This window comes from Lepidothrix coronata, unplaced genomic scaffold (genome assembly GCF_001604755.1).
Source record: "Lepidothrix coronata isolate B3197 unplaced genomic scaffold, Lepidothrix_coronata-1.0 Scaffold59, whole genome shotgun sequence".
Taxonomy (NCBI): domain Eukaryota; kingdom Metazoa; phylum Chordata; class Aves; order Passeriformes; family Pipridae; genus Lepidothrix; species Lepidothrix coronata.
In genome coordinates, this window is record NW_016690239.1 from 3839824 (window position 1) to 3865080 (window position 25257).

General features: G+C 38.8%; 1 protein-coding gene across 2 annotated transcripts in view; it reads left to right on the plus strand.

The window, feature by feature from the left end:
* The window catches only part of KIAA1217 (KIAA1217 ortholog), a 338499-nt gene that overhangs the window by 93515 nt on the left and 219727 nt on the right, over positions 1–25257 (plus strand). The window contains exon 1 of one of the 2 annotated variants that reach the window (XM_017817065.1): positions 12747–12800. The exons of the other annotated variant lie outside the window; for it this stretch is intronic. The gene's annotated coding sequence lies outside the window, so the exon portion shown is untranslated. Of the gene's footprint in view, positions 1–12746; positions 12801–25257 lie in introns of those variants that run through there. 2 annotated transcript variants of the gene reach the window in all.

The window sequence follows — 25257 nt, forward strand, 5'->3', positions numbered from 1 at the left end:
CCTTGCAGAAACCCTGCAGATCACAGTGAGGAGGGGACTGCTGCTTGCTGCTGTATGTGGTGAGTGGCCAGGGCAAGAGACAGAAATTGGAATGAGGGAGATTTAGAATGGATATAAGGAAACCTTTTTCAGCCTGATGAGGGTGAAGCAGCAGCACAGGTTGCTCTGTGACGTTGTGCAGGCTCCATCCACGGAGGCTTTCAAGGCCTGGGCAGCCTGGTCTGACCTCACATCTGCCCCTGTGTCAGCAGGTTTTCCTAGGTGAAGGATTTCCCACAACTCTAGCCTTGATGCTCTACTCTTTCCTCCGTGTCTTTAGCACCACATTTCTTGCAAGGTCTCCTGCACCACTGCCACCCTGCTTCCAAAGCCTTTTGCAGCTGCAGTGGTGAGAGGCTGGCTACACATTTGCAGTGCAGGCAATCCTGAATTATCTCCACATACCTTTCACAATTCACTGTTCCTTTTTTTAAGAGTCTGAGTGGTGTTACAGGTTATCTTAAAAGTTGCTTCAAAGCTTTAAAGTGAATGGAGAGTGAATTTACTTGAAGAGATTGGGGTATTTTCTTATCATTTCTTGATGTGTTGCTGTGATATGGCAGTGACATAACTGGCTAAACCCAAATAACTTCCACAGCTCAAAGAATGTCTCTAGCATCTAACATAGGCTGCTGCCAACGCTGGTACCATCAAAAGATTTCTGTTGCTTTCTACTAAACATGAAGTTGATGAAAATTTAATGAGTTGTAATTAAGGACTGAAGGAATTGAAGATTCTTTATCGAAGTTCCTGAATTCTGCATGGTGAATAACAGTAATGGATAAATGCAACGTATCGATTTATCCTTTATCCTAATTGGTATTTGTAAATGGAATGAGCATTTCCCCCCTAAACTAATAAAAGATCACTTTTGAGGGTTTAATTATCTGTTCTTTGAATTCTTCATTCATCTAAAATTAACCTTCTTTGACAATTATGAAACTTTAAAAAAATTCCTTCTGTGTAACATAAACTAGTGAGGCATACATTGATTTGGCAACCTACTATTAGCTTGCAAATGGAAAGACTTATGGCTGGAAAAAGCCAGCTGCACCTGTTGTTTTTGCTGAACAAATCACCCTGAAGTACACCATCACTCCAGCCTGCCACTCCATCATTTGTATTGTTAAGAAAGTTTTTTTCTCATCAATAGCATATATTTTTTAGAAATAAGTAAAACCCCACAGTTCCCCTGGTATATTTATGATTTTAATAGGGTCTTACGAACAGTTGGTAAAATAACACATCTCAACTTATTAATAATATTAGCTATAAAGAAAAACGTCTTAAGTAAGATTTCAGGGCGTGGTGTGTTTTTATGTTTTTACCTCTCACAGAGCCCATCTGAGATTTATGCTTTGCAGATTGCATGTCTCCATTAGCACCCTGTTGAACTCTGACCTTGTTTTTTTTTGTAGTAACCAAAATAAAAAGATCATCCAATTCTAGACTTTCTGAAAATAATGGATGGTAATCACAACTGTGGTCAAAGAGGTTCCAGGGGATCGCATTTGTGTGTCACCTGAGCATAGTTTTAAGTGAATTTTGTGCTGTCTTGGACTGGTCCCAAGGCTTGTTCAGGGCTGTGCTCCAAATTAAATGGAGGGATGAAGGGGGCCTCTTCCATAATGCACTGTCAGGCATTTGGAAAGGGGAGAGGGTCAAAGCTGCTCCATGAGGAAAATCCCCAGGGCAGCTCCTTGCAATCATGTGAGCAGGCAGACGGACATTTCTCTTGCATTGCCACAGAGCCCATTTCTGCGACAACTTATATATTCTCTCCTACTTGAAAACATGCCTAACATGCTACAGCCATGATAACGGGCAGAATTTTCCCCCTCTTTTTTTTTATCCTAATCTCTGCCCCCTTGTTTCTGAATCTTTGCTTCTTTCCCTGCCTCTCTGATCCAAATTGCCTCTTTGTCTTCAGCAGGTCCCGTAGGCTGTCCCAGGCAACTGCTCTGTGCAGGCACCCACCAGGCTTCCTCACCATCACATCTCCAGCGTGCCTGGTGGGTGACTTCACACTGCAACTGCAGGACTTCCTTTTTGACAGACTTTGTAATGTATTTAGCACAGTAAAACTTGATGTTCAGTCAAATAAATGGAAAGCAACTCTTCACTGCAGACTCTGGTGGCTGAGATAAATATGGAACCAAGGGTGATGTAGAGTATAACATCCCATTACACATTGGCATTACTGTAAATTAAGCCATAGTTCGCTTAGAAAGTATAGGATTAAACTGTGAAACTGGACCAGACTCTTGTTTTGTGGTTAAGTTCCGCCAAATTAAAATTACCTGTGCAATTACAGTTGAGTGTAGAACCCTAAATAGGTGGCTTTAATAACTAGAATGAAATTGGTGTTACTAAGGGTTATGTGACTGTGATTTTATTAGCTGCAGAATAGACCAACAGAGGTAATTGCTGCTAGTGGAAGAAGATGGTTAATTTGTTTGTGCTGTAGAGAATTGTGGGGAAGCTTGGAAAGAAAATTTAGGCTGAAAATGTCCAAAACATTGTTAATAAAATAAATATTTTTCCTTTTCTTTTTTTTTTCTGTTGTCATGTAATAGAGCTCTTCAAAAGGATTAAGATATGTGTCATAATGCTTGGCAGGTGACTGATTATTCAGTGGAAGACACTGCTTTATGTGAAATACACTTTAAGGTCTTGTCTTTAGACCTGAAAGTGTTACTTGCTTAAAGCTAGCTTTGTGGTCACTGCCTTCATTTTCACTATGTTTTATGGCTGTTAACATTGCAGAGTTATTATATTTAATGGAGAAGGCAGTAGTGTTCTTTAGGTTTATATATTATCTGTGAGCTATTTGAATTTGCAATTGAAAAACTTCATTTTGACATGGGAGTAAATCATTGACAAACTTGTCTTTAAAGTCTAGAAAACATTGAAAAGATCAGTTTAATTCCAGTGTTAAATATGGAAGTTACACCAATCCTATTTTTTCTGTTCAAGTAGTCTTTGTTGAGGTAAGAAACCTGATTTTTTTGATCCAAGTTATTCCAGTCTTTCCCCCATACAGACCTTTTTACTGAAAGGCATTTTAAGGACTCTTAAAATGAGGGACATCATGAAGGGTTGCTCTCAGAATTTGTAACATTAATTTTTAATAGCTTCTGAATTATTCTGTTTATTTTAGGGTTCATATCATAACATGATAGATTTGGAGGTTGTATTTCAGTGCAAGGAATTCAGGTCAGACTTGCTGAAGCCTCCCTGATAGCAAATCCCATTAAAAGCACAGGAGGGTTTACCAGAGGGGAGTTACTGTTCTCCTTCCCGTTCTTCTTTCCATCTATTTTCTTTCTGCCTCTCTTCATTTGCATATATTATTAAGTACACATGTCTGTCTGCTTTTATATAGCAGTCCTTATAGCATCAATATTTTATTTTAAGCCTCAAACAAGAACATACTGAAGTTAAATTTTTATTTTATTTGATTAATGCGTTAGTACAAATTAAAAACTTTGAACTAAGACTGTATGTTTTTAGATCTTTCAGTCATTACAGCAAACCATTATAGGATCAAGAACATCCAGATCAGAGAACACTGTTTGGTAGAGCATAGTAAATAATGTGCTCTTTGGGAAACAGAAAATGCATTCAAAACATCAATTTACCAATTTCCTTTATGGTTCTAGGCAGAAATGCTGGTCATGCAGTGTCCTTTTGTGCTGGTTTAAAGGTAAACCGGCAGGGGATATGAACCCAACTCAAAAGAGTGATTATAAGTAAGAATAACAATTTAATAAAATAATACAATAAGTACGATTATACAGACGAACAATTGGTTTTAATCCACAAAACCCAAATGTATAGCCCAGCACCCTGGGGCATGAAAAGAGTGGTGTTCGTTGGGCCCCCGGAGTCCAAAGTAAAAGGAGAGGGGGAAAACCTGTTGGTGAGAGTGCTGTTGCAGTCTGGTCAAGAGTGGGGATTGCAGTCCGGTCAAGAGTAGTGGTTGCAGTCTGGTTGAGAGTGGTGGTTGCAGTCCAGTTGAGAGTGGTGATCTGCAGTCTTTCTCTGGATCCCACGAGTGGTTAAAAAAGTCCCAAGACTCCAAGATTATATATCCTCCAGTTGAGGCAGGAATGCCCAGTACCCCTCTCAGGGCGGGGAGTTCCACGATGGGTGAGGACAGGGGGCACCCTCCTATCTCGCAGGCCTCTTAACACCCAGTTTATAGCCTGAGGAGTCAGGCTGCTCTGGGCAGAGGGTGTGAATGGTCTATTGATAACAGTTGCTGGGAAATGGCATGGAAGGCTATAGAATACACAGTTTTGGGTTACACCCATACAGTGATGAACTGGTCCCAGCTGTTCTAACTAGGAGACCTTTGTATTTTAACTTGTGCTAACCTACTTTACAAACGGACACTGAGCTTTTTTTAGAGGAGATTTTGCATTTATATGTTGTACCTGGCATGGTCGCCAGTTCAGTTTTCCATTCAGAAAATAGTTTGAGGTTCTTAGTAACATATTTCATAGGTCCTTACATTTTATTGATAGGGTTATTAGTCCTTTTCAAGGTTTTTCTTGGCTGTAAAGACTACTCTTTCAGCTTTCTTTGTTCATCACCATCTACTACTGTCTGTTGTTTAAACACTGTATTGAATTTTCCTTTTATGTTCCTGAAGAGCAATGTCTAAGGATGGAGGTTGGAGGAACCATGAGGGTAACCTGGGTGACACTCCAAATATCTGCCAGAAATAAAGAAAAGAGCAGTTGCTGCATTCCTAAAGCATGCTCTGTGCTGTAGCATTTTCAGTCTTATGTGCTAGTAATTGGGACCATTTGTTGTCATTTATGTAAATAAGGTAATGAATCATCAAATATGCAAAGCAGGACATCAAGTCATCTGCATAAAATCTCCAGATTTCAGAACATTTAGTCTCTACAACTATGGGTAGATTGTAACCAAGAAATATCTTTCCAGATGGCTTGAGCAGGTGAGGATGCGCTGCCTGCGCTTTTCAGAAGAGTTGTGGTAAACCTGGACTACCTGAGCCATCATATATAGCTATATAAACACAGATAACTGGATTTGCAGATTTTTTATTGTTGTTTTAACAAACGTGTTTGTATCTCCAGAGTTGCTCAGACAGCAAAGGATCAAGTATCTGACTGTTTATAGACAATTTACTCAAACCCATGCAACCAGCATTATAGGGAACTTGTTATTGTAAGGACAAGTAAGTGACAGAAGGAATTAAATTCAGCGCACAATCACAGAACATGCCAAGTTGGAAGGGACCCACAAGGATCATTGAGTCCAACTCCCAGCCCTGCACAGGACCCTCCCCAGGAGTCACACCGTGTGCCTGAGAGTATCATCCAAACACTTCTTGAACTCTGTCAGGCTTGGTGCTGTGACCACTGCCCTGGGGAGCCTGTTCCAGTGCTCAATCACTCTCTGGGGGAAGAATTTTTTTCTAATATCCAAATTAAGCCTCCCTTGACACGGCTTCAGGCTATTCCCTCAGGTCCTGCCTCTGGTCACCACAGAGAAGAGATCAGTGTCTGGCACTCTTCTTCTTCTCATGAGGAACATGAGTCATTTGAAATTTTGACACAGAAGAGAACCTTGTACATCTGAGTTAAGTAACAGTGTGCCAAAAGTAAAGCTTGCTGCAGTGTGATGATGCATATTTCAAATGGGACTTATGGGAGTCTTTTTTTCTTTTCTGTGGTGCCTGAAACCACACAAAAATCACAGACAGCTGATCATATTAGTTTCTTGAAATATTCATTAATAGGTGTCCAAAAAATATTGCATCTCACAAATAGGCAAATATATTTTTTATTCTGCAGTTGGCTAAGTCATCCCTCCCAGGGCTGCTCCTGATCACACTGGATTGGCAGAACACTCTCTGTGCCTGTCTGCAGTTTATATGGTGTCTCTGACTATTATTTTTGCTTCAAAAAAAGGCCCCAAATGACAGTTACTGTAATACCTGACTACAAAGAGTTCTGTATCTGCTTGTTTGCCTTCTCATTTCCATAGACCTGTAGAGATTTTTCTTTACATCCAGTGTCTGTGGTGGAAAAAGACTGGGATAGTTCAGCCAAGAGTGCCAGAGCTATGGCTGCCCTAGACAATTGTTGCTTCTCACCACCATCTTCAGAGGATGACCATTGTCTTCCTATTGTTCTCTTTTCTTTGTAGTTTCCTCCTCCTTTTGAGAGTATCCACTGCAGCATCCACCTGGGGTGCAATTAATGGGACTTTGGTGGACGAGGAATAGTTAAAATACTTCATGGGGGATATGAGTGGATTACCTTCATGCCTGAAGTTTGTCCTTCTTTCACTTTTTACTTACTTTTCCTGTTTTCTCCCCCTGTGCGGATGACATAGAACTTCAGGATGAAAGAGGAATATTGACACAATGAAAATGGCTTATCTGTGCCTTGACAATATGGGCAGGATTCTGTTAGTCAAGGATTGTGTTTGTCTCCTGGCATATTCAGTCTGCTCTTGCGTCCTACCTATTTCCTCTTCTGTTCATTCCAAGATTTCATTCAAATCATCAAAAGAGCTGATTTTTTGTAAGGCATATTTTATCTTTTGTAAAGCTTTAAGCACTCTGTGTTGTAATTTTGATATTTTAGAGCTCTTTTAAAGGTTATTCTTTTATTAAGAGGTCGTTATTTGAAAACGACGATGCAAAAAGTTAGAGAAGGCTATAGTAATGCTAAAACAAATTAGCAACCAACATTTGAAACTTACATTTTGTCCAGAGTAAAATGTCAGTGTAGTGTTTCAAGTTGTTTCTCTCCCTCCCCTTTTTATAGTGGCATAGCCACTGTATAAAGGTGAAACCTTTATAAAGGCGTATAAAGACTAAGCCAGACATAGTTTCATTTACATAATTTGAGAAGAGATTTTGAAACTTGGACACCTTTCTTTTTTACTAAAAAACTACTACAAAACTGTTATAAATTTGGCAAAAGATATTTTTGTGTGCATCTTTAAAATGCTATAAGAATCTAATGTGAAATAACTGCAGATGTGGAAGGCACTATTCATATGTTATTTAACAACAAAATAGTAATAGAGATGATCTCCTGTGATTTATAGCTAAAGGGTATTCCTTTAAGAACATACTGAGCCTAAGTTTTTATTTGATTTGATTAAAACATCAGAACAAGCGAAACAACTTCGAACCAAGGTTGTATAAATTTTAGCTTTTAGTCATTACAGCCAAGTCACATAACACTTTGTTAGACTTTAGCAATAATTTAAATATGGAATAAATATTTGAATTTTATATTCTTCTGTGAGTGGCTGATATATAGAAGAAGGTAACATTCTTTAAAAAGAAAGTATTTTTTATGAATTGCATGGGCAGCTGCTAACAGCTGATTGTTCCCTCTGGAATTGCTTAGTGAGTAACCTGTTTTGTCAGGATGAGGTACCTAAGCCTGCCATCACAGTTGGCACCAACTGGAAATCTTAGCAACAATCTTGGCAAACATTTAAAACATTAATGGCTGTGTCTGGACACAAATGCACCACTGCTTTGTTCTTCTGCACTGTTCATCCATTGGTATATGCAGTTACCTGTGTGTAAGTGTGCTTAGGCTCATATAACCCTTCAAGTGGGGAAGGGAACCAAGGGTAGTAGTCAAAAAGCATCCTGAGGACAGAATAGCAACAGGTGAGGGATAGTAGTGATGTTTTTATACTGGTTTAGAAAAACCATAACCATGATATAGTTCAGTATGTACAGACACTTTAATAGTAGGCCACAGACCTGTGTACTCAGGCAAAACACTTTGACGGTCTTGAACCAAAGCCAAATATAAGATGCAGAAGTGATAGAATAATAAAGAAAATTAACTCTGCCTCTACTGATGGTATTTCTGAGTTTGGGGTACAATAAATTATTCAGGCTCCACAGCTGTAAACTGTTTTATCTTTAAGAAAGGTTTTGCTATGGTTTAATTTTCTAAAATTTGAGACCTGAAGGGTTTTTTTTCAGTTTTAGATTTTTTTTTAAGACTTGAAGCTGAGATTAAATTTTTATGGCTGAGTAGTAAATCTCTGGAACAGGATTTCCTGATAGAAACGACAAGTCCGCTTTAATTATAGCATTTCTTCTAGGCAGCTACTATATTACAGCAGGACCCTTAACAGACTCCTTTTTAAGACCATATTCAAGAGTAACAGGACTTGCCATAATTACAGCTTGCTTTCTGTTGGGGGTTCACCTGTCATTGAATTAATGACTAGGTTTCTTTTGCATTGTTTATTTTCTCAGGAAGAATGCCTTTAGATTTGTGTGAAATGTTTTAAAATGGGTCTCAATATGTGGAACATGAAGCATCTTCTGTATTATGTAACTATTTCAGAAATCATATATGGAAAAATAAAGCACTAGTACACAGTTCTAAGAAAGCTTTAACATCTGCAAAATTAACTTGTCACTAATTTTGCATGCTTCAGTTAGTAGAAAATGTACCTCTCTGAAGCATTAAGCTTTTTTTTTATTATTATTACATTCCATACCTATCTGTGACTTGCATCTGAAATAGTTTTCATCACTGATCTTGCTTTTTTGGTGCCTATACATTTATTTCTTATTTCATGCTGAAAATGTTATGCCATCTGGTTACTTGCGTAATTTTGTAAAGAGAAGACTTCATTAATTTGCGGTTTTAACTTCTGCACCTGCAACTTCCATTTACTAGTGTAGCAGTTTTGCTTGTCAACAGTTTAGAAAGAGTCTGCTGGAGCTGAAATATTTGTGTATTCATGCCTTTCTCTCTTTAGATAGTTGCAGGCCAAAATAGGGTAGAGGATTTGGCGAGGCTGAGAAAATACCACATCCTGAACTGTACAGCATCAACTCCCAATTTTTCCTGCTTCACGTGCAAGGGATCCTCTCCCCTCCCCAGCTCTTTACGTGCAAATGTAAACTAGAACTTCATGGGTGCCCAAAAAAGGAATTTTCAAGCTTTGCAAATGCTTTGTTTGGATTAATAACTTCTATAGTCATGTTTCTTTAATCCCAGAGGGCACAAATATTACTTATGTTAATAACGGTATCATAGCCTATCTCACATGCTATGGTAAAAATGCCTTCTGTTAGCTAATTCTTAACAAATTCTTGTTGTCATATTTCAGCAGTAGTTTATTTTCTAGGCAGGAAAGAGGAGAAGTTAGTTTTGAAACTAAAAGGACATTGTTTGAAACAGTGTTTGGAAAGTGTATGGCTTTCTAAAAATATTTTCTAAAAATATCACATATGTGATTATTAAAATGCATGGACAGCACTGTTGCTACCTTAATATTAGTTTCTGCTGTGTGAGGCAGTGACAGAGTTCATTCATTGACACAAAGCTCTAGAAATATTCCTACAGTACTTTACAAAAACCTGACAAACTGAACTGTTTTTTGCTTAATGGTATGTTACATCAATATGATGTCTCTACCTAGCCGAAGCTTGCTATCTGAAATCTAAGAGAAAAAGGGTTGGATTTGTTCCGGACTTTTTGTTCAGGTTTTTTGTTTGTTTATTTTCGGTTTTGTGGGTTTGGGTTTTTTTCTAAAGTAGTTCAAAAGAGTAGCTTGGGGCTTCAAAAAGCCTGAGAACTGATGAAAGACTTGCTCCCTGGGGAGCTTTGTTAAGAACCTGTGGTGGAGGGGGCGGGATGGCAGGAAGGGACCTGCCCCACAGCTGAGTGGAGCCCAGGCCTTCAGGGGAGCTGGGCTGAGGAGTGAGGACATGTGCAGTGGGATATGGGTGATGGGGAACTGGCAGCAATCCTGGGTTGCAAGCTCTCATGCTGTTCCATCCCATGAGGGTACTGGTTCACTGTCTACATCCAGGCTGAAACACAATCAGCAAAGCAACCTCAGTTTATGATTATTTTGGGGTCTGGGGGAGTTCTGGATGGGGTTGTTGGGGTTGTTTTTGGTGGTTTGGGGTTTTTTTGAATTGGTAGGGGTTTTTGGTTGGTGGCTTTTTTTTTAAAGGTTCGACACTCATAGTTGGAATCACCAGCTTCACATCTCAGAGCCTTTAAAACAAAAACCCAAGACTTTTTTGGGGAACATCATGCCACAGACTTCAAGGGGCTAAAAGGGAGTTTTGACCAGAAAGGAAGCAAATCCTCCCAAATGTGGCAGTCAGGCATGGGATAGTTTAACTGCTGGGACTTTGAAGAAAGAAGGTTGGACATCTACTATTGGACAGATTTAAATATATTTAAGCTTCCAGATTATAAATAGCCTCTGAATAAGTTTGACAATACAGAATGACAGAATGGTGGGGAATGGGAAGGCAGTTCTGGAGATTGCCTAGTCCAACCCCCAGCTCGGGCAGGCTCAGCTGCAGCTGGCTGGTCAAGGCTGTGCCTGGTTGGGTGTTGCTTATATCCAAGGATGGAGACTTCATGAACTCTCTGGTCAACCTGTACCAGTGTCTGGCCTTTTATTATGTTCTTTTTTCCCCTGTATTTCAATTTGTGCTCATTGTCTCTTATCGTGTTGCTGGGCACTACTGAGAACAGTCAGGCTTCCTCCCCTTTCATTCCCACATGAGATGTTTATGCACAGCTCTCCTCCAGGCTGAGCAGTCACAGCTCTCTCAGCCTCTCCTCACATGACACAGTGCCATTAGGCACCTGATTGCTACTCAGGCACCAAGATATTACTGAAAATGCCCGTCTCCAACTGGAGTATTCCAGGAATTTCCCGTGTTTGAGGAACATCTTTGACTCACCCCATTTCTGCATGGCTGTGTCTCTGCTACGAGACAAAGAGCTGCTTCCTTTTCAAAAACAAGTGTCGATCAGGATGTTGCTGCTGTCTTTCAGTGCAGAAGTGTCACCTTGGCATCCAAATGGACAACTTAGGCCCACACCTTTCCTCTCAAAAGCTGATGGATCATGGCTCTCTTTTCCCCATCTCTTGTTGCTATGTTGCTAGAGAGAGAGCGCTGCTAATTAGCCCAGAGTTACTCCCATGTCTGTGAAGTTCCTCCTTGTGAGTTGAAATCTTCCCACTCACTTAGAGCTCCTTCTGTATTGATATAATATGCAGAATAATATCATGGCAAAGCTTGCTGTATCGCACTTAATCTGTCCTGTTCTTGATGGGGCAACAAAGCAATAGGCAATATGCTTTATAGAGAAAGCATAAACAATTACCTATTTAATGTGGGATTCTTGAAAAAAAAAAATGGAAATAACTTGCAAAAATATTTTTCTGCATTACACAATTGCCGTCTCAGAAAATGAGGAATGTCTGTAATAATGCAGTCATGTTTTGCTGTCTTTTTGCTTGTTAAGCATTTCTCCTAAATAACTATTAGTACTTTAACTCGTGTGATATTGATTTGTTTATGTTTGTTCTAGTTTTGAAATAAAATGCCTCCTCCTATTCTATCATTGATACAGCATACTACTTGCCTGGGATATTGAGGAATACATTTTAAAATTCAGAGTGAAGATTTTACTGTAACTGTAGCTATGATGTTTTCTTTTGTTTGCACTGTGGTTTTTTTCCTTAGAAGTTGTATCCAAAATTATAGTGAATGGAATTTTCTTTTCATGTGACCACATACTCTGCATCTTGGCAGCATTCACAAGCACAGAGCTGGCAGAGAAAGTTAGGCAGGATTTGCCTAGGCATTTTCAAAGAAGAGCACCCAGGAACTGAGGTTTGAAATAATGTAGCCTAAGGTCAGGAATTTTTTTCTTTAGAGTCGGTAAAGGACATGGTTATCTGTAATGTGCAAGAAGCCAGGGCTTTTTTAGGTGAATACGTACCAGTGAAACAGGACAGTATAATGAGCAGTATTCTGTGCAGTGTTACTTCCTAAATAATGCCAGCTAATAATGAGGGATTTGGGCCATTTAACAAACAGAGATGATATTTGCTGTCAATCCTTCATTTCTTTTGGTGAATTAGATAATACAATGCTAGGAGAATATGCATCATTTAATCCAATTTAAGATTGCACTGTGTTTAACTCAAAGACAAATGGGTTCTTGACATAAGGCATTTACTATACCGTGCTGAAACAGTGTGGTTTTGGTGCACAGTGAAGAAATCTGCTAAAACAAGACAGTGTTTGTTTGAGAGAGAGGGTTGGGAAAGGAGTGCAGGAAGGTCCCGCACGCAAAGGTAATCCCGTGCCTGGGTGGTTTTTCACGTTGTACCTGTGTAGGTGGAGCATTCCTCTTCTGCTCGGGTGCTGCCCGGCACCTCGTCGGTGCACGGCGGGAGTTTGAGACAGCCCCCGGAAGAGCATTTCCTTGCCACAGCGTGGTTGGGACTCAGCACCAGGACAGAGTCATCTGCTTTACCCCAGCACACATTCACATTCCACAGGTCCGGGAAACTGCGTGACCACCCAACGCTTGGTGTTTAAAACTGATCGGACTGGCAGCACAGCACTTCACATCCAGCTGCGCTGCACACACAAACTCCACAGCCTCTGTGCTGGAAAGTGAGCTGGGAAGGATTTTTTTAGAAATTGCTTTTGGAGCAGGTACATTCCTGCACAAGCAGAATGTCCAAACCTTCTCGCTTGGCTCGACCTTTGTCAGCCAATACAGCTCCTAAATCGCCTTTGTCTAGAAAAGAAGATTTTAACAGCCGATCACGAAAAATTAGGCTAGGTGAAAAGATTTTGAGAGCTGGCAGCGAAGGAAATCTGGTTAAACAGCATCAGCAGGAGCAGGTGGAAATCACAGAAGGGCTTGTGCCACGGAGGGCTCCTTTCCTGAAAGGTAACTGGTTATTTCATGCTGTATAAGAAACAATCAAATGCATTTGCAATTATCGTGCTTTTAATAAACCCCAAACATCAGTTATTGTATAATAGGGGTGTGTGTGTATATGTGTGTGTGTATTGTTGCTGAACGAGAGAGACTTGTACATAAAGCATTTGTTTTGAAAATAAAAGGGCTCAAAATATTTTTGTTGTTCATTTGTAGCTGGGTGCTGTATAGAAGCTAAAATGCTGGGCTGTCAAAGTGGTAAATCACAGTCTTTTACAGTCTAAATGTGACACTGTATTGGGAAGCTTTATTTGAAATTATAATTTGAAATTATTAGCAAGTGTGAGAAAGATTAAATAACATGAGAAAACAGACATCAGTGCAGGCACAGAATCTTTCAACCTTACAAGTAAAATTCCTTTTCAAGGGTCCTAACAAGGCAGCTGGGAGTTGATTTCTTCTATAAAAACTAAACAGATCAAGTGTATTTGGAAAGGCTTATATGCTTTCAGAATGCAAACAAATGTGGAGGATAATATAAGATTACGATCTACTTTCACTGATCTGTTGAGCAATGGGCTGTAGGAACATTATCACTGCCTCTTTTTGACTTAGTTTTTGTGAAGGTACTCCTTAGAACTGCATTTAAAAGTAGCTATTTAATCTGCATGGCAAAAAATGAGGGTAAGTTGCCACTCTAATCAGGAAATAAAGGTAGTAGTATTCTAGTCGGGCTTTTCATAGGTTCTATATTTTAATATAAACAAGAAGCAGAATCCTTTCAATCTAGAATAAAAATTGCTGTCCCTCCATCCTAAATCCATAGGAAAAAGAAGTGTAAATTACAGACCTTTGTAACTTGAAACTGTACTTTGATTTTGCACACATGGCATCCAAGGTCACAGTTTTTATTCCCAGCTGAATACGGTTTAAAAGATTTTTTTTCCTGCAGTATGACTTTTATTATTTCACACAGAAGGGAGAAGTGATGACACCTAGTCTTACTCAGGGAGATGGATGATCTGTTTGTTTCTACAAAGGAGACTGGGTCTGAAGCACTTTATTAAAGGCAGAAGAGAGCAAATAGAAAAGCTGGAGGTGGGAGGGCTTCAACTTCTGGTCTCGCTCGCAGAACATCTTGCTTATTTAGAGATGTAATGTGGAAACTTATTTTTGATCTTGCTATGTATACAAGAAATTAAAACTTTCATTCCAAAAAAAGCAGATGTACAATTCTTTCTGCCCTGGTAACCAATATTTATTGATGCTATAGTACATGATGTTTCTCAGTCAAATTTTTAAAATCTGAAAATTTTCATAGAAAACCCTGTAACAGTATGTTTTTCACCAAGCTTAAGGTTTTTAAACAGTAGTTTCTTCCCTTTGTGTTATTTATTTGGCACATTGAGAAAAGGAAGTCATTGGGATTTACAGAATAGCAAGTGTGTCCTTTTAAGGGATGTAATCTTTATGGCACTCTCACTTCCTGCTTTTACTCATTTTATTTAGATGTTTTTGAACTATATAATGCTTTGCAACTACAAGCAAGGGTTCCACTCACTGCTTAGTGTTTTAAGTGAAATGTCTCTAAAAGAGAAACGTAGTGGAACGTAGTGGGTATCGGTAGTGCTGCATCCTGGCATGTGCTTTTAGTATTTATAGCTTACACTTACTGTCTTCCTGAGCATGAGTTAATCCCTGTTAAGTACTGGCTTTCTGCATTGGGACAATTGGTACATTAGGCAAGATGTTCTGTGAATTGTTTTTGCAAGAGTTGTTGAAAAATAAACATTGATACTTCTGAAGGGAGCATATTTATAAGGGTGATGAAAATGCAGAGTGGGTTTTTTTCTCTGAAAATGGGACTGGTTGGCTGGCCCCCAATGGAGTCCAAGCGTTGACCAGAGTGATTTGGAAGATGTTTTGCGAGAAGCTGGTACCGAACTGGATGGTGGAGGGGTGGCAGATATGGCAGAAGCTAAATGAAGCAATGGAGGGTATAGAAGCCACAAGGCAGTGCCCTGGGGTCAAGGCTGAGTAACACAGGAGAGCATGAGCAGCAGCCAAAGGGTATTTATAAGAACTTGAAGTGGTAAAGAGGGCAGGTACAGGCTGAATGAGATGGCTAAAGTAGGGAGCATAGTGAGGGGAGGCAGACAACTCCTGAGGGAAGAAGACTGGTGGTTGGAGGAGAAAAAAATGGCAAAGAAGGATTGTTTTTTAGGAACAGGTGTGTCAAAGGGGCTGGAATGGGGAAGTGGGAGCAGGAGGCTCTGTTAGGCAGGCAGTGGGGTCCTGAACAACCTGACATGGAAGAGGGGTTTAACCAACCTTTATTCAGTGTCATGTAATGTCAGTGAAACCCCCAAGGCCCTCTGTGTGTGTGTGTGTGTTACCCCTTAAAATCTTGGTCTGTGCACAAGAGATCAACCTGGGTCATCTGGACTAGTTTCTACTGGTGAGCTTTACAGTTCTTCATGAGCAACATGACACCGTTTCTGGTTTCTTTGAAAATCTGTTAAATTAAAACCAAAAAGATAACATGGATGAGTGGTGCTAGCAGACAGCAATCCAGAAAAGCTCAGTGCTTAACAGATAGGAAATACAAAATTACGGTTATAATTTTAATGGGACTGTAAAGCATGATGATTCATTTTAATTATGATTGTATGTTGGGGGCTTTTTCTACAGGATTCTTGACCTGCATTGTGCATGGGATGAGTTGTGCTTAACTGAGAAGTTGGATTCTATTAGCAAGGGGGCAGCTTATGGCAGAGTCAAAAGTAATCCTTGTAGGTAAAACCATTAAAGGCTGGAGTGAATCTCTCTGCCTCTGAGGTCTGTGTGGTATCAGATGTACTGCTTCAACTTTCAAAGGGGAATGCTGGCTGTGTGGATTTGGTTTTTTGTTCAGTTGTATGTGCAAGTCTGAGACCCTGGGTTCTGATTTGCAGTGCTGAAACGATGTAAGAGTAACTGAAGTCAGTGTCAGCTGCAATTTTATTGCATAAAGTACTGTCTAATACAAAAGACTCAAGAAGGTCATCTCGTACTTATCTGCTACTCTTTGACTGAATTTAATGAACAACTTTGACCATAATTTCTCTGGATGCCAAGTTCTCATCTTGCTAAGAAAGGAACGGGTAGAATAAAATCCTTACTTGATAGGGACTATTGTAAGAACGGCATTTCACAAAAATTTACCTACTTTATTACAGTAATGAGGAATATTTAGACCCAGGCTACACAATCTGGTCTTCAGACCAAGATCTGACAAGCATGTGGTACATGAACCCCAAGTTCACATCCAGAATAGCTAAGATGATTCCATGAATGTGAAGTGAGTCCTGTTCATTTTGTGAGGAGAACGAGATGATGGCCTGTGTGAAGGATGGGATGGGACTGTGAGTAAGGAAAGACTGTAGTACAGCACATGTGCATGTGGAGTAGGAAAAAGGGTTGCAGAGACAATCTCAGTTTTGTCATTGCACGTGTGGTGAGGAACTATCTTTTCAAACTCAATGTCATTTTAGGATTTGGTGGTTTAAAGAAAAAATGGAGATAGGTAAGGCTTTCTCTTTTCATTCTCAGTTTTAAGACTGAATCAATTAAAATAGGATTTTTTTACCTTTGGGATGTGTTACTGATTGGAGAACTTTATGAATTTCTGTCACCCATACTTTCCTCCAAGAAGAGCAGAGAATATACTAATGTCTTCCTTTTCAATTTCCTTTCTCTGTGCCCTTTTATTGAATTTTGATATTTGCTTTATTATTTGCCTTCATATAGTTTCACTTTGCTTTATTTTTCACTCTGTTTTTTTCCATTAGATTTTCCTCCTCGGTTTCTCTTCTGCACTTTAATTTGCAGTTTACGGTGATTGGAATGCAAGGCCAATACTTCTATACAAAAGCTTTTGGTATCCCATATTCATTTGGATCCAAAACTAGACAAAACCTTTTGTTCCATCCCTAGTTATTAGATGGGGGCCAAAGGACTTTAGGGATATAGTGGGTTTCATATCTCTGGCCTCTTCATGTAAAACCAGCAATAATAGCACCACAGAAAGTGGAATTAATTATATTTTCCCTATTTTGCTTTTATGACAAATTCCAACATAACAATGACTATATAATCCATATGTGTATTACTAATTATCTCCAAGAATGTTATTGTCTTTAAATGAAGAGATATTGAATCATGGCCAAAGTTTGGAAATTATTCTTTCTGACATTCAAGTAATATCTATGGAATGTTTAAGGCCAAGAATTTATCTGTCAGGAACTTCCATTTCACAGCATTTCCTGACAGAGATGTACCTACAAATACAGAACACATGTAAGATTAGGGGTTTGTCTTCCAAGGAAGTTCATTATTAAAAGAATAGCAAAACAAAGACTGTTTCTATGTAGCCTACAGTATTTTTGTTTCCTCTGCAACTGTTTAAGATTCATCAAGGCAGAGAACACCGATCTTGTAAGTACTTGTATATACAAATGTTCATTATCTCACAAATTTAATGCTAATTCTCTTCTTTACTGCCAGTACATTTTTTTTCACTTTCAAATGCAGAATTTTTCTGTGATCTTAAAAAAAAAAAGAAAAATAAGAAATTTTACTGTCTCGTAGAGTAGTCTGAAAAACAACAGTGAAACTAGGGTTGGTATCAGAGGTGCAACACGGTACAGTTAATTGTTCAAAATTTTGAGCTCGAGATACATGATTTTGCTAAACTATGAGGAATATATTATTTCATTTTAGTGTATTAATATTAAAAATTAAGAAATAACATGGACCATTAGATATTAAAATACAAAATAAATCTGGATAAAAAATTTCAAGCTGGAAAAGAACATTATTAAAATAACTCTTGGAATTAGTAGTGGTATTGTAGAAACAGAGATCAGGTATGAGACAGTAGACATTCTTTCATTGCCTACAAGAACATTTATTTCTATAGCTGCTGATGTATGACTTCACCTGGAGGATGAATAGGGCAGCTGAACATGCTTCCTTCCAGTTAAGATTACGCAGTATATAAACTGGAGTTATGGTTATTGAAAACTGAATGTCTGGACATTTGTTTAGGTAAGGAAGGATAGGCCCACTTCTGTTCTTATTTGCCGTGAGATCATGACTCAGATCTAAGCATAAAGTATATTTTAGCTATTTTTTTAAGCATGATTTCCTGCAAAAATTGGTCATGTCAAAAGTCTCTGGCAGGCTTTCCTTCACTGGTAACATTTTTACCCATTATCTGAATCTTTACAATTATGATGGAGAGGGTAAGTGTCCCAAAAATACTGCATTTCTATGATGTGCTGTACACACTGTATGCTGTGTAGGATATTCTGTTATGTACCTGTCAAATAATACATGTCTATATTTTTCTTTAATGTTGTGGAATATTGCTGGCTGGGTGTAGAAGGAACACCTGATTAATATTGTGTTCAGGGAAAAGCTGCAGTGTATGCTCAGCTCTTCTTTCACATAAGAGAGTTCACGTGTGGGTGAGACCTCATGAAAGCCATACCCCAGGGACAAGCTCAGGTTGTAGCTCACAGCTCTGATAATTCTCTAGAGAGGCAAATGCAGACTGTGGATGAGATTGCATGAGTTCTGATGGAAATGTTTTGAAGCTGAATGCATACTGCAACCTAAGTACAATTCCATTTACAAAGTCAGCAGTCAATGCCAAATAAAAAAAAAATTAAAGAAAGATGCTTTGGAAATTGAGTTATGGTTTTGCGTTGCTTACAGAACTATTTTTCAATTGCAAAAGTATATCCGCTCTGAAATCTCTTCCTTTGGGACCTGGCAGGACTGGAAGGACAGCACTATACATCCCTTTGGGAAGCTCAGTATCTTCTGTTTGTTATACTATAAGGGCTAATAGCAGAGGATGGGCAAAAACTCCACCAATTCCCTCCACAGCTCAAGACAAGCTTAAGCCATCTAGATGAGGGAATTTTGGAGAGGCTACAATTTTGTGGGAAGTTAGGTATAATTTTTAGAAGGCTGACTTTTCTTTAAATTGAGTCTTTCTAAAATCAGTCAGGGGTTTTGAAGTTTAGCTTAAACTAAGGAAATAAATAGGTGGCACAGATTGTAGGTACTTAAACGTTCCTCATTAGATACTTGTTCCATAAAGCTTTATCAATATCACTTTGACATGTGTAGGATGTAAATATGTATTTCATATAGAGTATATAACTTTTCATGTGAATACAATCTTTTTAGTGGTTTAAGAGTGTAGCTCAATGCCTAAGTGGCATGACTGACATGGAACCATAGTATTTCAGTATTACAGATTTCAGTAGATGCTAGTGAAACATGTAAATCTGGACTAATTTTGTGAAATTTGGATGAGGAGACTCAGAAATATTAGTCCTACTGTCACCCCCCCCTCAAGGCTGGTTGTTTCTGTGAAACAGTTTTTCTCTATCCAGAATTGGGCTTATAAATATAGGGTGTATAATTTTTGAGTGTGTCCTCATATCAAAACAAGAGCTAGAGTTTTGAATTGGAAGAATAACTTTCAGATTTATGCCTTTATTTAAGGTTATGGATATTCCTGTACATTAAAATGTTACTTGTGAGTTCAGTTTTAGTAAGTTTATTTGTATGATATCAAGACAGGAAGTGTTCTACGGTTGAGAGGTTCTTGATTGAAAGTGGAAAGAACATCATTGAAATGTGATAAAAAGAAATAGCAATGTTCATGTATTTAATAACCCTTGTAGTTGATATGCTTGTGTATCTTTTTTTGGTGGATGGACTCAAGTATTCTTCTAGACTGAAAGTTGACTGCTATGTCCTGTTGTTATTCTTGTCTGCTAATTAAGTGATGAGATGGATAGAACTTTATTTAATCCAAATTTTCAGGTTAGCTCAAACCATCCTCAGAAATGGGATTTTCAGAGCTGGACATGGTACTCCATCACTGAGTGCAGTGGAAGGATTATGGTACAATTCTTGCAGAAAAATGTTTATAAATCCTAGTGCAAGTACAATATTTTGCACAATGACATGGTAACGTTTTAAGCTTCCGATTAACTTCTAGAGACATTTTTGCTGTTAATCATCTTTTAACTGTTCTAGGCATTTAGAGGGTTTCCCTCTGACCTGGAAAGATGATCATTCTAGCTGATTTGAATTCCTAAATCCTATCTAGTATTTTAAGAGTAGACACAACATCAGCTCCTTCCAAATCTTCTGGTATTTCACCCATCTTGAGTGAATTCAGATAAATATTAAGAACAAAGTAATTTTCATCAGTTAGTTCTTGGAGTGCCCTAGGATGAAATTCCTTAGACCCAGCACACTGGTTTCTTTCCTTTTCTTTTTAGATTTTGTTGCTGGTATTAATTATGAAAGACGTGGTCACAGCTGACCCTCTTATTGAAGTCTGAAAGGCATTCAAAATTCCGCTTTCCCCATGCCATTCGTTAAAAACTGTCTTTACCCATTGAGTAATGGATCCATCTTTTCTTTGCCCTTCCTATGACTAAGGCATTTATGCAATAAGTAGTCACCCAGGCCTGCTGCTCCTTTTAAGAAAAGAAAGAAGGCTCAGGGCTCAGTCATGATTTCACCTTATTTTCTCCCTCTGATAAAAATTAAGTAGTTATGCTGCTAAAAAAATTAAAAAAGTGCAAATACATGAAAAATCAAAACATCTGGAATGCCCAGCTAGCTGGCTGGCTGGACATATCCTGGGTATTAATATGTAGATATTTAAGAACAGAAAAAGTTGTACTATTACTGGGGAATGTGTGTTTTATGATAGCCATTTCCTGCTGTCATGGGCTGTGGTTTTGTCCTGGTTTAGACAACATTTATCTTGAGCCTCATACTCTGAGTTTCTGAACAAGCTAATAATGTCTTTGCTGCAGCTTGGACATATAAGTAGCTTCCTGGGCAGTGAAAACTTTTGAGACATCTCCTCAGCCCTCTATCTTCCAAAACTTAGATTCATCTGCAGCATCTAGATGTGAGATAGATAAACTTAATTGTTTGACATGAAACTTTGTAACCACCTCTTTTTGGAAGACAGAGAGGTTTAGTCAGAGAAGGTATAACTGCAGCCCTGCTGTGTGAGGTGCAGGCACTGCTTGGCTATCATGCAGGCTTCAAAGGGAGCATCTTGCCTGGCTGCATCTTGGCTATAACCTTGAAGAGCCTGAGCTGGCAGTTAGGACCTGGAGCATCACCTCCTTTTGAGGTTACAGATTTGTCTTTTGGCAATGATGTTCTGCCTGTCTGAAGATGGTCCCTCTCTCCTATTACGTATGGTTGCCAGTGCCTGGCAATTATGACCCAGCTCTCTCTCAGATCTCAAATTCATTAGGTTAGAGGACAAATATCAAGCATAGTACTGGTGTGAGTGATCAAATAGCACCTAAATGGGTTAAAATTGAGACCAAAGTCTAGTTGCCCCTAAAAACATTTCCAACACAACAAGCCCTGTGCTGCTCTATCAGTTATTATCTTGTGGCATGGATTTCTCAATGAAGCCTTAAGTGCAGGATAAATGACCTCGTTCACATACTGGACGTTCCTGGCAATGTTAAAATCATGCACTTCAGTTCATGCACTAGTCATGTAAACTCACATGTTACACTTTGACATTTTCCAGCCTGCACATCTCACTGTGCAGTTTGCTTTTTCTACTCACCACATGCAGACTGTTTGTAATTAACTGAGGGTCATTTCCCACCTTTCTGTGTTTCCCATTGTTACAGTGTATGCAGTTAAGTGATTCAGTTTAGCTCTCTGCTGATTTATCTCTTATATTACCATTTAATTGCAGTTCAGGTAATTATGTTTCCTGTTCTTCATGCTCAAATAACTGGCGTATCACTTTGAATGCCAGCTTGACCTCAGTGGTACTAATTGACCTCTTCCTTTGCAGGGGTTTGTAGCTCAAAGGCCTGTGTTCCACAATGCCTTGCGTAGTCTGTGGCTGGGCAAGAGCCTTGGTATGAGGGAAAGCTGCAGCTTTTGGTCAAATCAGACTACTGATATGAAAAGATATCTCTACCCACCCTCAGAAGTCCTTCAGGATCAAGGAAATGGCTTAATTTGTGCTGCCTTGAATGATGGTTAGAATATGTCTTTCTGGCAGCAGAACATCCCTTGTAATGCTTATGCATGTGTAGATGTGTGTACCTGTACGTGAGTCATCCACCTGCAGCTCCCAGGGAAGTTTCTCTGGGACACAGTGGTGGTAGTTATTGCCGTGTAAATATCAGACTGGAGTTACTTGGTCAGGAGATGGTTTTAAGAGGGAAAAAAGTATAACTAGAACTTACTTGCTGATGACTAAGCGTGTAAAATACATAACTGACAAAGTAAATGGCTGCTCCGTGCACTGCTTAGGAAAGTGCAGAGAGGAAACTTTTCTCCCAGGCACTTGTGATGTGATTCTGTAAACAGAATTGATTTTGTATGTCCACTGAACGCAGATTATCCCAAACTAAAAGGCTTATTAGTTTATTTGCAAGATATATGAGTTGTAAGACACAGCTCAGCTTTTTTCTTGAGTTAAGTGTGAGATCCACAAAGTCAATGAATCAGAGGTCGCAGTGAGTTTTCACTCTCCATTTTTTTTCCCTCCAGAAAGCTTATGCTATGTTAATCTCCCATACAACACAATGGAAGTAATAGGTAAATGGAGGACACTGATATAGCTCTCAAATGGGAGCCTTAGATATTGAAAATATAATTTTCATTACAACCTAAAGCTTTCTGTCTAAAGGAGAAATACAGAAAGGTTACTGTTTTATTCTTGGAAGTTTGCAGAATGGTTGCATACCGAATCAATAAATGAAATTAAGAGGTTTTCATCCTATATCATTGAAGTTAAAAGAGTGACTTGGTAATTTCACCTGAAAAATAAAATAATATTTTCCCCTTGCCTGAGGAAATATATTTAAATGAATCTTACTCACTTCTGTTTATAGTGCGTTGTTTGCTTGGATTTGTTTTAATATCATCAATCTGATGTGTATCACTGCATGTAAAGTAAATAGAAATGCAAATAGTACTTGTGCCAAGTAATCTAGTTCTGTATTTTTAGAGGAGTTGAGAGGCTTATCAACCATACAGTATTTCTCCATGAAAGATACCTCTGTTCAAATGCCACTATGTCCTAATATAATTAAAAGCATACCAAAGAGAAGCTTAACTTACATAAATATATATTTTTTGTTCATTTTCCACATGTTTACAAACTAGTCTTTGGTAGAAAATTGTGATGTAATTCTGTAGAGTGTTTGTAATTAATCCACTGCCATGCTTCTCTTCATAACTGGTGAAATTAGGGAATAGTGATACTTAGCATCAGGGCAGCTGCTGCTAGTTAGCTGGATGGTTTGTAGCAGACAAAACAATTCCTTCCAGCTTGACCAGCAAGTTATTTTAACAGAGTGTAAACTAAAGATTTCAGTGGTGTTCCTAGTTGCATTAAATCCCCTTGGGTGCCTTACTGACATTACTTCCTCGAATGTTAATGCTGATCTTGTTGCTTTTTCTGGGGGTATTAAGAATTGCTGTCTCATCCAGGATGCCACAGAGCTACTCCCTGAAATCATCTAAGAGCTTTATTTAGCAGTATCTTCCTGTTTCAAGGACTGGAGGCCAGAGGCCATAGCCTTGATCTCTACTTTTACTCATGTGCTAAATCTAAACTATGTATCCAGATATAAAAAGGGTGGCCTGTAGTCATCTTCTGTATTTAGTAATTCCTGTTCAGCCTTGCATGAAAACTGTAATTTTTCAAGTCAAAAATGGACTGCCTTCTTTTTTTTAGTCAGCTAATCACTCAAAATGCAGAAAATCATCTTTTGTAAAAAGGAGGAAATTTCCACCAGTGCAAAGCCAAAAGCTTTAGGGAGGAAAATACGTGAAGCTCCAGGCTGCTTCCCTGGTGCATGGTAGAGAACATTGCTCCATCACAGTTGGCCCATGAAGATCCATAGAGGACAATTACAGTAGCAGTTTAATAATGATTTCCATATCTTCCTCTCAATTGTAATACAAGAGTTAAATTGTAAATGGCAAGTTACAACTAAAAGCACTTATCTGACTTTCTTTAGTCTCTTTTCTGTCCATAGGCACAAGTCTTATTGCTGATGACAGGATAGAGATTTTTCCAAGCCCTATGTGAAAACATTGGTAGTACATAACATGCCCAGCCTTAATTTTCACTCTTGATCATAGCATGTTAAAGCATGCAGTCCTAATGCCATTTGGTCTTTATCTTCCTCAAAACATTCTGTTATGCTTATCAGAATATTGACTTAAGCCACATTCATGATGGTTGGAGCTGTTCTGTGCCACTCTGTGGCATGTTACAGCTCATATCTTTATATCCTATATAATATATACATATTTACATGGAATAATTCTGATAAAATGTCATCTCTCAAGCAGAAATTTTATCATGCTACATGTTTGAAAGGCAAATCCAATATTTACTGACCATTTTAAAATTATGTTGATAGGATGTGTGGCCGATGAGCGTAGGCATTCAGTAGTTTCTCAGGCAGTGTTCTGGAGAGTTACAAGAGGAAGGTTGTCCATGACCTTATCTCCTCAGGAGGCACATTGTATCTTGTAGCAGTTAAGGGGATGCAACCAGCTGATGGGACTAGATATTCTTGCATCATTAAAAAAGCTAACATACAAAAGATCCCATAGATTGTGATAGGACTATTTAAAGAGAGTTTCTTAACCCTCTAAAAAGGTTCTGAGCAAGTTGATTTATGATTTTCATCTGTATGATTGCTTAGAGGACATTAAAAGCAGGTACAGGTCCACTTACAGTTTGAATCATTTTCTATGCATATGTTTGCTGTGGCTGCCATGAAGACGTGATGAAGGTAGAGGCGCTTGACCTGTGGGCAGTGTCAAGGTGGAATGGCAGTCTGCTCATTGCCAGGACTGAGGATCCCTGATGAAAAGATTTGTTTGGAAAATACGTGCTTTGGTGTGTGGAAATAATGGCACAGCCTGTGTGGATGGAACAGTGAGGACTCCCTTACCTTAGCCATGCACCAGGGTGCCCTTAGAGCACAGGGTTGTGTGCTGGGTTAGAGGCGCTGTAAAGGAAGGGGATGAGGTGTGTGTTAAGAGCTTCTTCAGAAGCTGAATTCTGAAAAAGTCAGAATTGGTGGCAAAAGCTGTGTCTTCCTTTCACCATGCTGATATATGGTTAAGAATACTTCAAGTCCTTGTAAAGGATTCTGAATTTTTTAAATGAAAGGTGATATACATGCAGACAACATTACTGATATTTTCAGTGGAAAAACTGAATAAATGTTTGATAACACCTGTGTTGAAGATGGCAAAAATACTTAGAGTTTTTTTAAATTACCACAAAATTACTTCTACAGAAATTGATATAAGTACCTTCTTAGTCTCCAGTGATTTTCTAAGGAATACATTCAGTAACTTCAAAACC